Consider the following 12,587-nt stretch of genomic DNA (forward strand, 5'->3'; position numbering starts at 1 on the left):
ATACACACACATACACAATACTGTACACACATATATACACACACACATACTGCACACACATACATGCACATACACACATATACATACATCTATACATGTACACATGTACACACACGTACACATACTATATACACATGTATGCACACATTTACACATATACTTACATATACACATGTGTTTTCCTCCTAATTACAAAAACAAATACAGAAAAACACAACTAGAAAACATTTTATTGTGTTCCTTCCGGAATTTTTCTATGAATAGTCACCTGTATTCTAATGTAGCATACATATTATATGTTACATTATGTATCATATAATATATAAATGAGGAGGTATATAGAAGTCTTTTTAGATATATTTAATGAATATATATTTGTATATTTTAATTAAAATTTTACATAACATATAATGTTACCAATTTTATTTTTTTATTTCTATCCTAAGGTAACATATTAGTTGTAGAAAGTCAGAAAATGTGTATGAGCAAAAGAAAAAGTGAAAATCATGCATATTCTCAGCATTCAGAAAAGAGTACTTTCATTTGCTGTATGCCCCACTCACTTATTTAAATATACACCCCTAAGTATAAAATGGGAAGTCCCATTACACAGGGGTATGTGTGTAATGGGGTATATGTTCCATAAGTAGGCCAGGGGTATCACCAATGAGCGTCTTAAACCACTGTTCCCTCTTTCCCTTGCAAGGCATCCCATGCTATGGTTTCCCAGCCACAGACCCACTTCTCCCTGTGGAAGGGGACACCACCTGGATGATGGGCCGCTGCTCAACCTTGGGGGTCCATGCTAACCCTCTTGAGTTGCTAGAGGCTTTGTGGAAAGACTTCTAAATTTTAAAATCTTCCTTTAAAGTGCCAAGTCAGAGGGTCTGACAATGGGACTTTACCATAAGCCATAGTTCAGAAAAGACAGTCGATAGCCTAATAAAACTTCCCCTCAGATAGGAAGGGAAAGTAGACAGCTCTGCCCAGCCTGGAGGAGAAGCAAAGGAGAGAGAGGACAAAGGTAGCAGGTAGACAAGCAAGGCCTTTCCTGCCTCCCTTTCTTGGGATGATATCTCAGGGACTAGGGTGTCAGTAACAAACAGAGGGAGTTGGGGAGGGGTCTAAAAAGATCTGGGTTAGGGCCCTGCTTTTCTGAGACATAGTTTGAGGAGAATCCAAGTCTCCTGAACTTATCTGGCACAGATCCAACATGGTGCCACAGGATGGTTTAGGAATGACAGAGGGAAGTGACTCAGTGTCCAGGCAAATGGGCATGAGACGGCCCTCCTATTCTCACAGCTTGCTTAGGCATCTAGGATATGCCTGATTCCTTTTTGGCCCCCAACACAGTAACATAAAGTGCTAAGAGAAGGCCTGGAGTTGAACAGGCCACAGTTCTTCCCAACCTTCCATTCTAAGTCAAAGGAGAAGAAATATAGCTAATACACTCACTTTCCAATGCTGTTCAATTCCATTCGATGGAGTTCCCACCTGCCTTGAGGAATAAACTCTCTTTCAAGTTTAATTCATTCTATTCCATTGTGGTACACACATTATACACGTCAGATTAAGGTAGATACTGGGGGACTCCAGAGATGGGGACAGTTCCACAGACACTGTGCCATTGCCTTGGGCCTTCAGAGCTCTGAGAGGGTTAGCCCAGGCTTTGTTCTCGCATCCTATTTCTAATGGTCTTTATCTTCTCCCTGCTCCTCCAGCCCAGCCACATCCTCTTCTCAATCCTTCATCTCCACCTGCTTCATTCAACCTCTCTTCCATCCCCTGCTTCTGTGAGCCTTGGAGTGCTCATGGCAGTAGTCAACCTAGGGCAGATAGGGCCAGGCCTTGAGGCTATGGTGAGAAAGTCAGAAAAATGGAACTAGAATGATAATTGGGGTGGGACATGAATAATAATGCCTACTATCATTATTACTATTATGTCACTTATAATGATTCTTACTATGTGCCAGGCACTGGTTTAAGCATTTTACATGTATAGTATAAACTCATACACTTGTGTTAACTCATATAATTAACTCAACTCAAATGCATGAGTTCATATTGCATATGTTACAGCCTATGGGGTAAGTGCAACTGTGATCCCATTTTAGAGATGAGGAAACCTAGGCAGAGAGAGGTTAAAGTGACTTGCCCTGGGTCACTCAGCTGGTACATGGAAGCTAGAACCCCACCACAGCAAGCTGGCTATAGACCCTCATAGTAAGCCACAGTTGGGGACACCAAACAAGCTAGACCAAGGCAAGTGGCTGCATTTGGTTTGGGAATGCAAGCTGACCTACGGAGGTCCCACAGAATCAGAAACAATCCATAATAACTTTTAGGAGATTTGCTAGAAGGCAGGGAGTTTAGAGTGTCTATGGCTCCTGCTTTGTAGTTCTGGAAACTAAAGCTGGGGAGTTAGGGCTACGTGACATGCCTGCAGTTGCAAGAAGTAGCTGCAAGAGAGTGGAATTTGCATCTGCACTGCACACTAGGTGGGGCAGAGCCAACGTTCAGGAAGGTGTACATGTCTACACCTGCACAGGCGCTTCTGGAGGAGGCAGGCGTGGCAAGCCCCCTGCTGAGGAATCCAGCCAGGGAAGGCATCCTTTGTCTCGCTCTGGTGGCTTTCAAGCAAAGAGCCCAGTGTGTTTTGCAGGCATCCATTCATGTGCTTAGTGCCTGAGCTGCACTGACTGGATGACAGGCATCCCCGCCCAGCAGCCAGGGACTGTGCCTCCACATGCAGGCAGGGCCAGCGTGAGGTCAGGATTAACCAGAGAAGCTGTGCTCTTCTTGCAGGGCCACACTAGGCTGGGCGGCGGGGCCTGCTGAAGTGACTGGTCCTTGGAAGCACAAAGCGTGGAGCTCCCACAGCCAAAGGCCCCAGAGGTTCATCATGAGGGGCCTGTGAGGGGAGCCAGCTATGCTCCTCCCTGTCACAGATGAGGAAACTGAGGCTCAGAATTAAAGCTGGAAAATGATTTTTCTGGAACCTCAAATCAAGTCTACTGTCCCCTATTCCAGGTCTATCTTCCCATATACCATGCTGTTTTGGGTACCTATGCCATTTAAAATATCAAGCAGAATGGGGACTTCTTGAGCCTAAATCAGGCTCACCCTGGGGAACAAGTTCAGAGGACCCCATCAGTATCCAGGGCAGAATATTCATTTGCCCAGTGACAGATGCATTTGGGCCCTGCTTGGAGGTGGGAGAGAATCTTTGCGCACCCTGCAATTGCACTGCTGCTCCAGCCCGGGCCTCTTCACATTGGACATAACATTTTCATACGTGCTCCCTCCAGTATGCAGTGTCTCTTCTCTTCCAAGACCCTTTCCTTTAGATGCCCCCTAAAAACCCATCTCCTGTAATGAAACCACAACTATCTTCCTGGAAGGAAAATTACATCACCTCACCCATTTGCCCTTTTGCTCCTCCTTGGTTCTAAACCCTGTAGTTCTCAACTCAGGGTATCTTGTGAATCCTTGTGTTCTTTATTCTTGGGCATGGCTTCAGCATGGGTGTCCTCCCCCTGTATATACTGTCTTACGTGCTGAGGCACGTTTGTGGTTATTTTGCCCAAGGAAAGACACCATCCGTATAGTAAGGCATTGGCGTCATTGCAGTGGCTTCTAGATCTAGCTAGGGCCATGATGGTGTCAGTCCCCATGCCACAGCCAGGTCCTCTTGGGTAGGTGTTACTGCTGTAGGCCTCTTTGCAGGGCCCCATTGCAGGCTGATAAGATGCCATCTGGGTACACAGAGGTCTTCTGCAGGCTGGCCTTTTTCCCAGCTCTTCCAACTGTGTTTTTCCCTGTACCCAAATGCTCCAGCTCCACCTCCACCTCCACAGTGCCATGAATACTGGCTCCCTTTCCCGTGCCAGGCTCCATGCTAAGCACTTGCAATGCGTTATCTCGTTCACCTGCACTACAACTTTAAGAGGTGGATATTTTTGTCCACATTTTACAGATAAGGAAAATGAGACTCAGAGAGATAAAATAACTTGCCCAAGGTTACATAGCTAATAAATGGCGGGGCCTGGATTGGAACCACCACGTTCTTAACCACTGAGCTCCACCACCTCGTTCAGTCCGTGTCGGCTGGTCCATGGCCCATCCTCAGAGACACCTGTTTTTGCAGCGAACACCCCCTCAAGTCTTTGGCAACACCCTTACCTCCTCGGTTTACCCTTGTGGGCCCTGAGCCAAATCTGAACCTGTTGAGCTTGATCAAAGAATGAATTGTTATTTGAAAGAGAAAACAAAAGGTGAGGATGACTCACTTTACGCTCTTCTTTGAGCCACTATTTATTGAGAGCTTTCTGTGTCTCTAGCACTGTTCCAGGTCCCACATGAAATAAAAACCCCTGCCCTCACAGAGATTACAGTCTAGTGAATTAATAGCATGCCTAGTGCTGACAGGCTCTAAGAAGAAAGGCCCATCCAGAAGGAAGAGTGAGCGCCCTGGGAAGTAGGGGGGTGGCTGCCTCCCTGCCCTGGCAGCTGAGGGATGACCTGAGCCCTCAGCTTTTTATGGGGATGGGTCTTGTTCCAAGGCAGAGAGTGCTGGTGAGGCCGTGAGGGTTTCGGGGGCACAGAGGTCTCCAAGCCTTCTCATTTCTGCTGGTGGTGATATGGAGCCCTAGGTCTAGGCAGAGGCAGTCCATCTGGAACTCCAGCTTCTGTGGCATGAAATGGCCTTGTTGAACATGATAGTGTATACAGATTATCTCCAATTATCAGTGAGTGAAGGAGCCCTTTACAAAATTTTAATTCTTCCCTTGCCCAGATGCTCCAGCTCCACCTCCACCTTCACAGGAATCATAACCAGATTTCCTCTTCTGACCCACCTCTTCCCTTCTCCCTTCTCCCTCCTCCCTGCCCCTGCCCCCACCCCCTCAAATTGGTTTGGCCTAAGGCCATGCAGAGTAATTAACCTAAACCCAACAAATATAATTAGAAAAGTAAATATGTTAGCCAAGAGTCTTATACTGTATTTCAAAATCAAATGTAAGTAATGTAAGTACACGGTGGGAGGTGCAAAGACTTCCCGAGCACCAGGTCCTTTGCACCTATCATCTCCTTAAACTAACCCTCACTGCAAACTTATGATCTAGGCTTTATCATCCCCATTTTGTAAGTTTAAAAAAACAAACAAACAAACAAAAAACCCAAGGCTTAAAAAGGTAAAGTAACATTACCAACGTTACATAAAAGTCAAGGTTGAGTTTTTAACCAAAGTATGTCTGACCCCCAAGTCTGTGGTAGTTCGGTCCCCATCTAGTCCCAGGGTAGCCATTTATGCAGAAACAGTAACCTTGGGCAAACTACTTTACCTTCCGCTGCCTCAGTTTCACATCTATAAAATGGGCCCAATGCTGATAGCTAACTTTCCCCTCAACCTCAGTTCTGTTCTGGTGATCACATGAACTGGGGTCTAGGAAAGGCCAAGAACTTTCAGGTACTGTGAAAATACAGTATTAATCCTACCCTTGAATTCAGAAGTGATTATGGCTTTTCCACCATTTAACCTTGTTGGTATCCAGTGGCAGATTTCAGTTTAGCATATCTGGTTTATTTTTCACATTCCTGTTCTGAGGATAGTCTCTGGCTGCTGACTATAAAATCTGTGTTGCTCTCTCTCCAGGAATTAGCATCTCCTCTTCCACAGCTGTACCTCAGGCCCCTGATTGCCAAGTTGTAGGTGTTCTATAACGTTCTTTCTTCTGGAATCCCAAGGGAGTAGTCCATATGCACTTCTTTCCAGTAGTGTGCTGGTAAATGTTTAACAGCTAGCTTTCCGATTGTGAATCTGATGTGAATGTTGGTTAATAAGTACATCTACAATAATAAGTAAGACAAAAGTGAAACAACAAAGACGCATTTCAGAACTTCACTGTTTTTTTTCCATATGAGCCACTTTTTTGCTGAATCAGGTAATAGTTTTCAAAAACTAGAAAAATATTACCTCAATGTATTATGTGATTCACAATGTCACTGCTACAGACATGGCACACTTTTACATCTAATCTTACTGTATTAGCATTTTCTCTAGTACTTCCATAAGTCTAGATAATCAACACAACAATAAATCAAGCCCTGAGTATAGAGTGTGCCAATTTCTGTGGTGTAAATATTCTCACTACGGCCAATTTCAAGCTACCAGTGTGATGTTACTGACTGTGGAATTGGGAAAAGAGTCACAGTAGTATACTACACTATAGTCTTCCCACCATATGTGTAATAAACATAACTCAAGCACATAGATGATAGTAAACTGTAGTTTAAAAAAATTAGGATCTGATCTGTTGTATTTATTACCTTTTTAAGATATAATTAATTATATGTTTATATCATTTAATTTTTAACAATGGCTGTGTTCAACAACAAGCTTGCAAAATTCCTGAAAATTTACCAATCAGCTTTCACAAGCCAATGCAAGCTTCAGCACACCACCGTCCCGTTCCTCTTCCCGTTAGCCCAGATGGGTCCCATGCTATCTGATGGCCACACCCTTTGTTAAATAGCTCCAGTTAGTCCTGATCCACGCAAATCAAGAGAACATTAGTCAATGCTCAGCTTCTCCAAATAAACAATGTCAACAGCTTCAGTCCAGTGGAGTGACTTAATGATCTGTTTCCTTCAATAAACTGTGATTTCTGAACTCAATTCAGATACCTGAGCGTTGCAGTAAGCTGAGAGTGAGGCCCGGAGGCGTTCATAATGTAATATACTAAGTTTAAATTTGGCAAGCGGATGACATTGTGAGAAATGGCTTTTTTTAGGCCGATTTTGGGAGTTTGGGGTGTTTTTTTAAGAGTTAAGCCAAGGCAAAAAAATAACCCTTGCAACACATCACTTCACAGCTGGTCAGCCCGGGAGAGGCTATTCTGGGATATTCAAGCTAAAGAACCTCTTTTAAACTCCAGGCAAACTGGAATCAGGATGCAGGGTTTTTATTTCTGTCTGTCATGGATTTACTCTGTCCAGTAATCCTGTACAGTAATCTCTGTCCAGTTTGTTCCCTGGGTGGGCCTCAGTTTACCTTCTGGAGAAGTCAAGTCAACTGCCTTTACCTAGCACATTATTTGATTTTTGAATTGTGGAGACTGAAAAAAGATAGTTGCTAGGGTTTATCAGAGGGTTTGGAGTGTCTACTTGAGGTGTTCCTAATCAGTAGAGAGTTAGAGAGGGATGAAGTTGAAGTAGGATCTTATAAGAAATGACAAATGAACAAGATGTAACAGAGAAGAAGAGGAAGAGGAATAGGAAGGTGGAGGAGGAGCAAGGGCCTCCAAGCAATGTACCATGAAAACGTTGAGCAAGTGACTAAACTGCGTCCAGTGTTCACTTTGCTAAGATGGAGAGTGAGGGCATAAGATGATTTAGTTACAGAAGAAAAGGCAGGCAAGATGGAGCAGGCAGGTGCCTTTTGTCTGGGTTTAATAAGAGCGTTTCCTAGGTAGAGAAGGAATGTGATCAAACTTATGATTCTAAGACCTGCCTGGAAGATGACCAGGGAGTGGGCAAACTTGGAAGCAAAACCAGCCTCCCAAACACCCGTGTAATATCGTGTCCTGGGCCACTGTATAAATAACCTCCCTCCTGTTCATCAGTAGGCTTTGTAGTTCTCAGCCTCTCTCCTCTGTTGAAAGTGTGAGCCAGCCCTTTGCATGAAGAAGCATTAGAAGGGATCACTGCATACTTCTTTAATTGTCAAGAATGCATACATGCCATGCATATGAAAGATACAGTGGACTTTGGGGACTGGGGAGTGGAACAGGTTGGGAGTGGGGTGAGGGATAAAAGACTACACCTTGGGCACCACGTACACTGCTTGGGTGATGGGAGCACCAAAATCGCAGAACTCACCACTGAAGAACTTATCCATGTAACCAAAAACCACTCGTACCCCAAAAACTATTGACATTAAAAAAAAAGAATTCCCAGCATGCCTTAAACTTATGTCATCTCACTTTTTTTTGTCAGCAGCCTAGAGGGAAGGGGACACAATCCCAATTTTAACACCAGAGCAACTGAGACCTACAGATATTAAATGACTTGCTCCAGATTACAACTGAGACTCAAACCCATCGCCTGGCCACAAGTCTGGTGCCCTATCTACACCAGTCTGTCTCCGGTAAACCTAACCAGCTAGTCAGCTTTTCCCATCCATAGGCCAGACACCTTTTGAAATAACAAACCATCTGATCTCTAGAAAAACTGAAAGGCCAGTTCCAGTTGTCAGACATGCCAAGCTCGAGAGAGTCTCTCCCAAAAGTTCTCTGGAAAGCCCAGGGATTCCGAATTCCAAAGCCAGCCAAATTTGAATTTCCTCTATAAAGAGATAGTCCCTCCTGGTTTAGAACATAACCTTCCTCATTAGGCTGGTTCCATGTTTTGTAATAACTTTTGCTTACACCACAAAATTGTCATAGATTATGAAAACACAAAGGCCTTGGAAAAAAGGCCCGGAGCCCCCTGGAAGTCATTATTTCTTCCTTTAGCAATTGCTGAGTTAAGCACCATAAATATGGTTCCCATCCTGCTCCCCTTCCCCCGCCCTCCCTGCCCCCCACGATCTGCTGGACATATGTTAGGAAGAAAGCAGGGACGTGGGGGTGGAAGAAGATTCGCATGTCATGAATCTTGAGCACTGAAAAGAAAAAGTGGGGAGAGGCCGGGGAGTTTGCAGCCCTGGAAATGGAATCTCTGAAGGATTTATTGCCTTTGAGTACCTCACAAGGCAAGGCTTTTTTTTTTTTTTTTAATAAAAATCTGTAGCTTATGGCTTTTTTTTTTTTTTTTTGTATAGGGCAGTAAACAAGAGCTCTGAAAGGGGAAGGAAGCCAGGAGAAAGCCAGCTCCATTAGTCACGCAGCAGCATATCCTGTCACAAAGGACCCCAGTTGAGTAATCGCCCAAAATATGCCTGTTATTTTTTTCTGTCAGAAAAAAAATGGGGCCTGCCAAAATGTACTGTAAAAAAAAAAAAAATCTGGTGTCTTAGGCCCAGAGAGGGAAAAGAAAATAAAGAAGAAATAGTCATAACTTCACAGTGCTCTTCAAACCCTCTCCCCAGCTTACCTGGAAAAGAAAAAGCCTTCAGACTCTTCACCACGACAGAGCCTGCCAGACTTGAAGAAAGCTACAGCCTTGGGATGGTCCAGGTCTCAGAGTCTTCATAGTTACTTGTTGCCAAGAGCTTAAAAAGAGGAGGGGTGGTCGGGGAGAGTAGAAGGAGGACAGCACGGGGGGAGAGAAAAAATGAACAGAAAGGGACCCAGGATATTGAACAAGTCCTTTGACGAGCTTTAAATGGGTGAGGCATTGCTCATAGGGAACCCGCAGGAGCCCACACCAGTTCCATGAGTATTGCATGAGCCCAGTAGGGGCCAGTGACTTCCAGCCAATGGCCGAGCCTGCTTCGTAAGCTTTTCTGATGGCCCCAGCAAAACCAGCACTGTCTCAGGCCTCCACCATGCCCTGTGGGTGTTTGGGCCACAGACTGGACAACAAGGACTTGTGCGGAAGGACATCAGACTCTGGAGAGATCTGAAACAAAGGGTGGGGAGAGACAGGCTGGTCAGAGCTGCCTGCAACCTCCCGTATTCTCCTGGATTGGCTTTCCAAAACCCTGGCCGACAGGCTCTTGGTAGGAAAACAGGCCCAGCAAACAAAGGTGTTCTCAAGCCCAGTTCAGTCACTGCCTCTGTCCCATGCTCTTAGTCTCATGGCTCTCGGGACCAGGACACAAGAGACGGTTATGTCCAAGCACAGAACACTCTTGGAAAGCCATCCTTTCCCTTCGGCTGACATTCTGACCCCCTCAAGGGTTGTCCATGGGGAACAGGCTTTCTGCACCCAATTGACCAAAAAATAACAGAAGCCTTCTCCTTAAGAAAGAGAGCAGGCCAGACACAGTGGCTCACGCCTATAATCCCAGTGCTTTGGGAGGCTGAGGCGGGAGAATTGCTTGAGCCCAGGAGTTCAAGACCAGCCTGGGCAACACAATGAGACCTCGTCTCTACAAAAAAAAACTTAAAAATTAGCCAGGCATGGTCTCAGCTACTCAGGAAGCTGAGGTGGGAGGATTGCTTGAGCCCAGGAGGCTGAGGCTGCAGTGAGCTGTGATCATGCCACTGCACTCCAGCCTGGACATAAAGCAAAAGATCCTGTCTCAAAAAAGAAGAAAGAGAACAGAGCCCTACAGAGAAGGAAGAAGGCGGGCACACTGTCACTTTTGCTCTCAAGCTCTCCAGATCTCTCCTAGAGGAGAGACCCCCAAACCTGCCTGCACTCCGCAGGAGCCGGCTGGGGGAGGACCCTTTCCAGGGACACCTCCCTGGAGGTGCTCTGATATTTGGCTGCTTGGCCATTCTGGGCCAAGAAGACTCCTTCCCTAGCCCAGGACCATGAGTCTCCCTGATGATTGCTGCAGAAAGGCCCAATTTTCAGGCCCCTACCTAGCCCTTCAATACCTTTGAGCCTCCCATCTTGTCTGAGCCACAGTCCTAAAGCCAGTCCTGAGCTTCAAGACCCATGCTTGCCCTGGCCACTGCTTCCCCTGGGAGAGCTGACTGGCTTCCTGCAGAGAGCTAGCCTGCAAATTGGAAGGGCATATTCTCCTCCCGGCTTCCTGGCTATATTGCTATAGAATTTCAGGTCACTCAAGTGTACTTGCTGTGACTATTTTTTCCTCCCTTCAAGATTTATCAACTATTAATTGGAGCCTCTAGATGCCTGCAATGTGGAGGTCCTGAAAATTCAATACAGAATAATACAAATGCAGTTCTTCCTGTGAAGCCTGGACAGCCTTTCCCTTCCTTCCTTCTTTCCTTCCTTCCTTCCTTCCTTCTTTCTTGAGTTTCCTGATGCCAGCTCCTCGGATGGTGAGCCAGGGGTGGGAAGGTAGTGGTGGGGGTGATTATAAATACAATAAGAAATAAACCCACACACTGCAAAACTCCATGTTAATACTATTAATAGTATTTCCAAATTGCTTACAGGTAGAAGACAGTTCCTTAGCAACATGATCGTAATGAGAATTCCACAAGGGCATCTGGAATTTACTCTGTCAGACATTCCAGCTTATCAGGAAATGAAAAGGACCAAGACCATCATATAATATGCAAACTATGCTAATGACTATCACTAGTGTATATGAGACCCCAGTTACAGGACTGACCCGCGGGACTCCGCTTGTCTCAGCTTTAATCACGTGAAGTACCTGAGGCCTGTTGTCCTCCTCAGGGCTCAATGCCTTCTTGCAGCCAGGTCCTTCATATAATTCAAGAGTTGAAATCACTGTCAACACAGCCCTTTGACTAATGTTCCGGGGTGACAGGCCTGGCACGTGAACACATGAGTGATGCTATTATCCCCCAAATCACAGGTGAGTGAGGTCTCTAGAGATGTCCACCCCCACATGAATTTCCTTTTGTGGTAGCAGTAACATCTGAGTCACTAAGCATGGGGCCACAATTTAGGCTCACTCCCTCCCCTTCCTGTGCCCCAAAAGGGGGCTGAAGGCGGGTCCTCACAGCAGAAAAAGCTCCACTTCCTCCGAGCTCCAGACAGCACATCTCAGCTGTGTTGGGCCTTACAAGGCTGCGGTCAGCAGGCACCCAGGTGATGAGGTCTTTCTCAGCCTGTTGTTCTCTTGTTAGCCCTTTGATGTTTCAAAGCTGACGAGGTCAGCATCTTCCAGTCTGCAGGAAACATGCCTGCCAGGTATACCTTTCAAGCAGCTGATTAAAATGTCATGTGGTCTCTGGTCAGAGGAGAGTGTAAGGGCTGTTGAAATGACTCACCAGCTCAGCTCCCGTGTCTTTGGGAAACGCTACCCTGTCAGCAAGAGGCCTCCAGCTGAAGAGTAAAGACACAGATCTGAAAGGGTAAAGTTCTAGCGTCCAACAAACTATTATCCATCCTAAATGAAGTGAGAAATGGTAGACTCTTCACCTGCCAGGGCCTGGCGGGGCCTGTGTCCCAGGACTGCTTAGGAATCCAAGCCTAGGACTGTTTATCCATTATACTGATGAGAAGCCTGTGAGACAGGGAGCCTTGCTGGGCCTCCAAAGTCCACTTGCTGGCTTGTTACTTGGCACCATCAGATCTACGCTAGGGATGGTGTAACTAGAGCCTTTGAGTGCATGAAAAGTTTGTGGCCTGACAAAGCACTTACTGACCAAGGAAAATCAACTTCAGGTGTAGCAGGAAAGGTCTGGTACCCAGAATGTCTGGGGTTTTGAGACACTGGAAAAGATTGCCTAAGAATGTCATGGGCTCCCTTCCCTGGAAATAATCTGAAAATAGGATAAGTTCCCTCCAATCTTGGATGGGTCAACCTCGTCTTGAGGTAAGGAGACGGTTACATCAACCCATGGAGTGGGCCCGTCAGCAACTCTGAGTCTATTAGAGGGTATATTTTCACACACAAAAACCTTTTTATCCTGGTAAAATATACCTAACGTAAAAGCTACCATTTTAACCATGTTTAGTGTACAATTCAGTGGCATTAAGTACATTCACATTGTTGTATAAGCTTCACCGTCTTCTCTCTCCAGAACTTTTTCATC

The 12,587-nt window shown here is 45.6% G+C and overlaps 2 long non-coding RNA genes across 3 annotated transcripts; one reads left to right on the top strand and one right to left on the bottom strand.

Moving 5' to 3' along the window:
- Positions 1-538: 538 nt before the first annotated feature.
- On the bottom strand, positions 539-11,914 carry LOC112128765 (uncharacterized). Of its 2 annotated transcripts, XR_002911233.3 has the most exons (4): positions 11,237-11,362; positions 9,094-9,561; positions 5,497-5,847; positions 539-4,688 (listed from the first exon to the last, which is right to left on the bottom strand). It is a non-coding gene; the product is annotated as an uncharacterized LOC112128765 (long non-coding RNA). The 2 variants fall into 2 exon arrangements; XR_008513328.2 differs by having other exon boundaries at positions 539-5,847; positions 11,237-11,914.
- LOC134760148 (uncharacterized) lies at positions 7,825-9,015 on the top strand. The gene is made up of 2 exons (XR_010137065.1): positions 7,825-8,146; positions 8,822-9,015. It is a non-coding gene; the product is annotated as an uncharacterized LOC134760148 (long non-coding RNA).
- Positions 11,915-12,587: the final 673 nt, after the last annotated feature.

This window comes from Pongo abelii, chromosome 15, assembly GCF_028885655.2.
Source record: "Pongo abelii isolate AG06213 chromosome 15, NHGRI_mPonAbe1-v2.0_pri, whole genome shotgun sequence".
NCBI lineage: Eukaryota > Metazoa > Chordata > Mammalia > Primates > Hominidae > Pongo > Pongo abelii.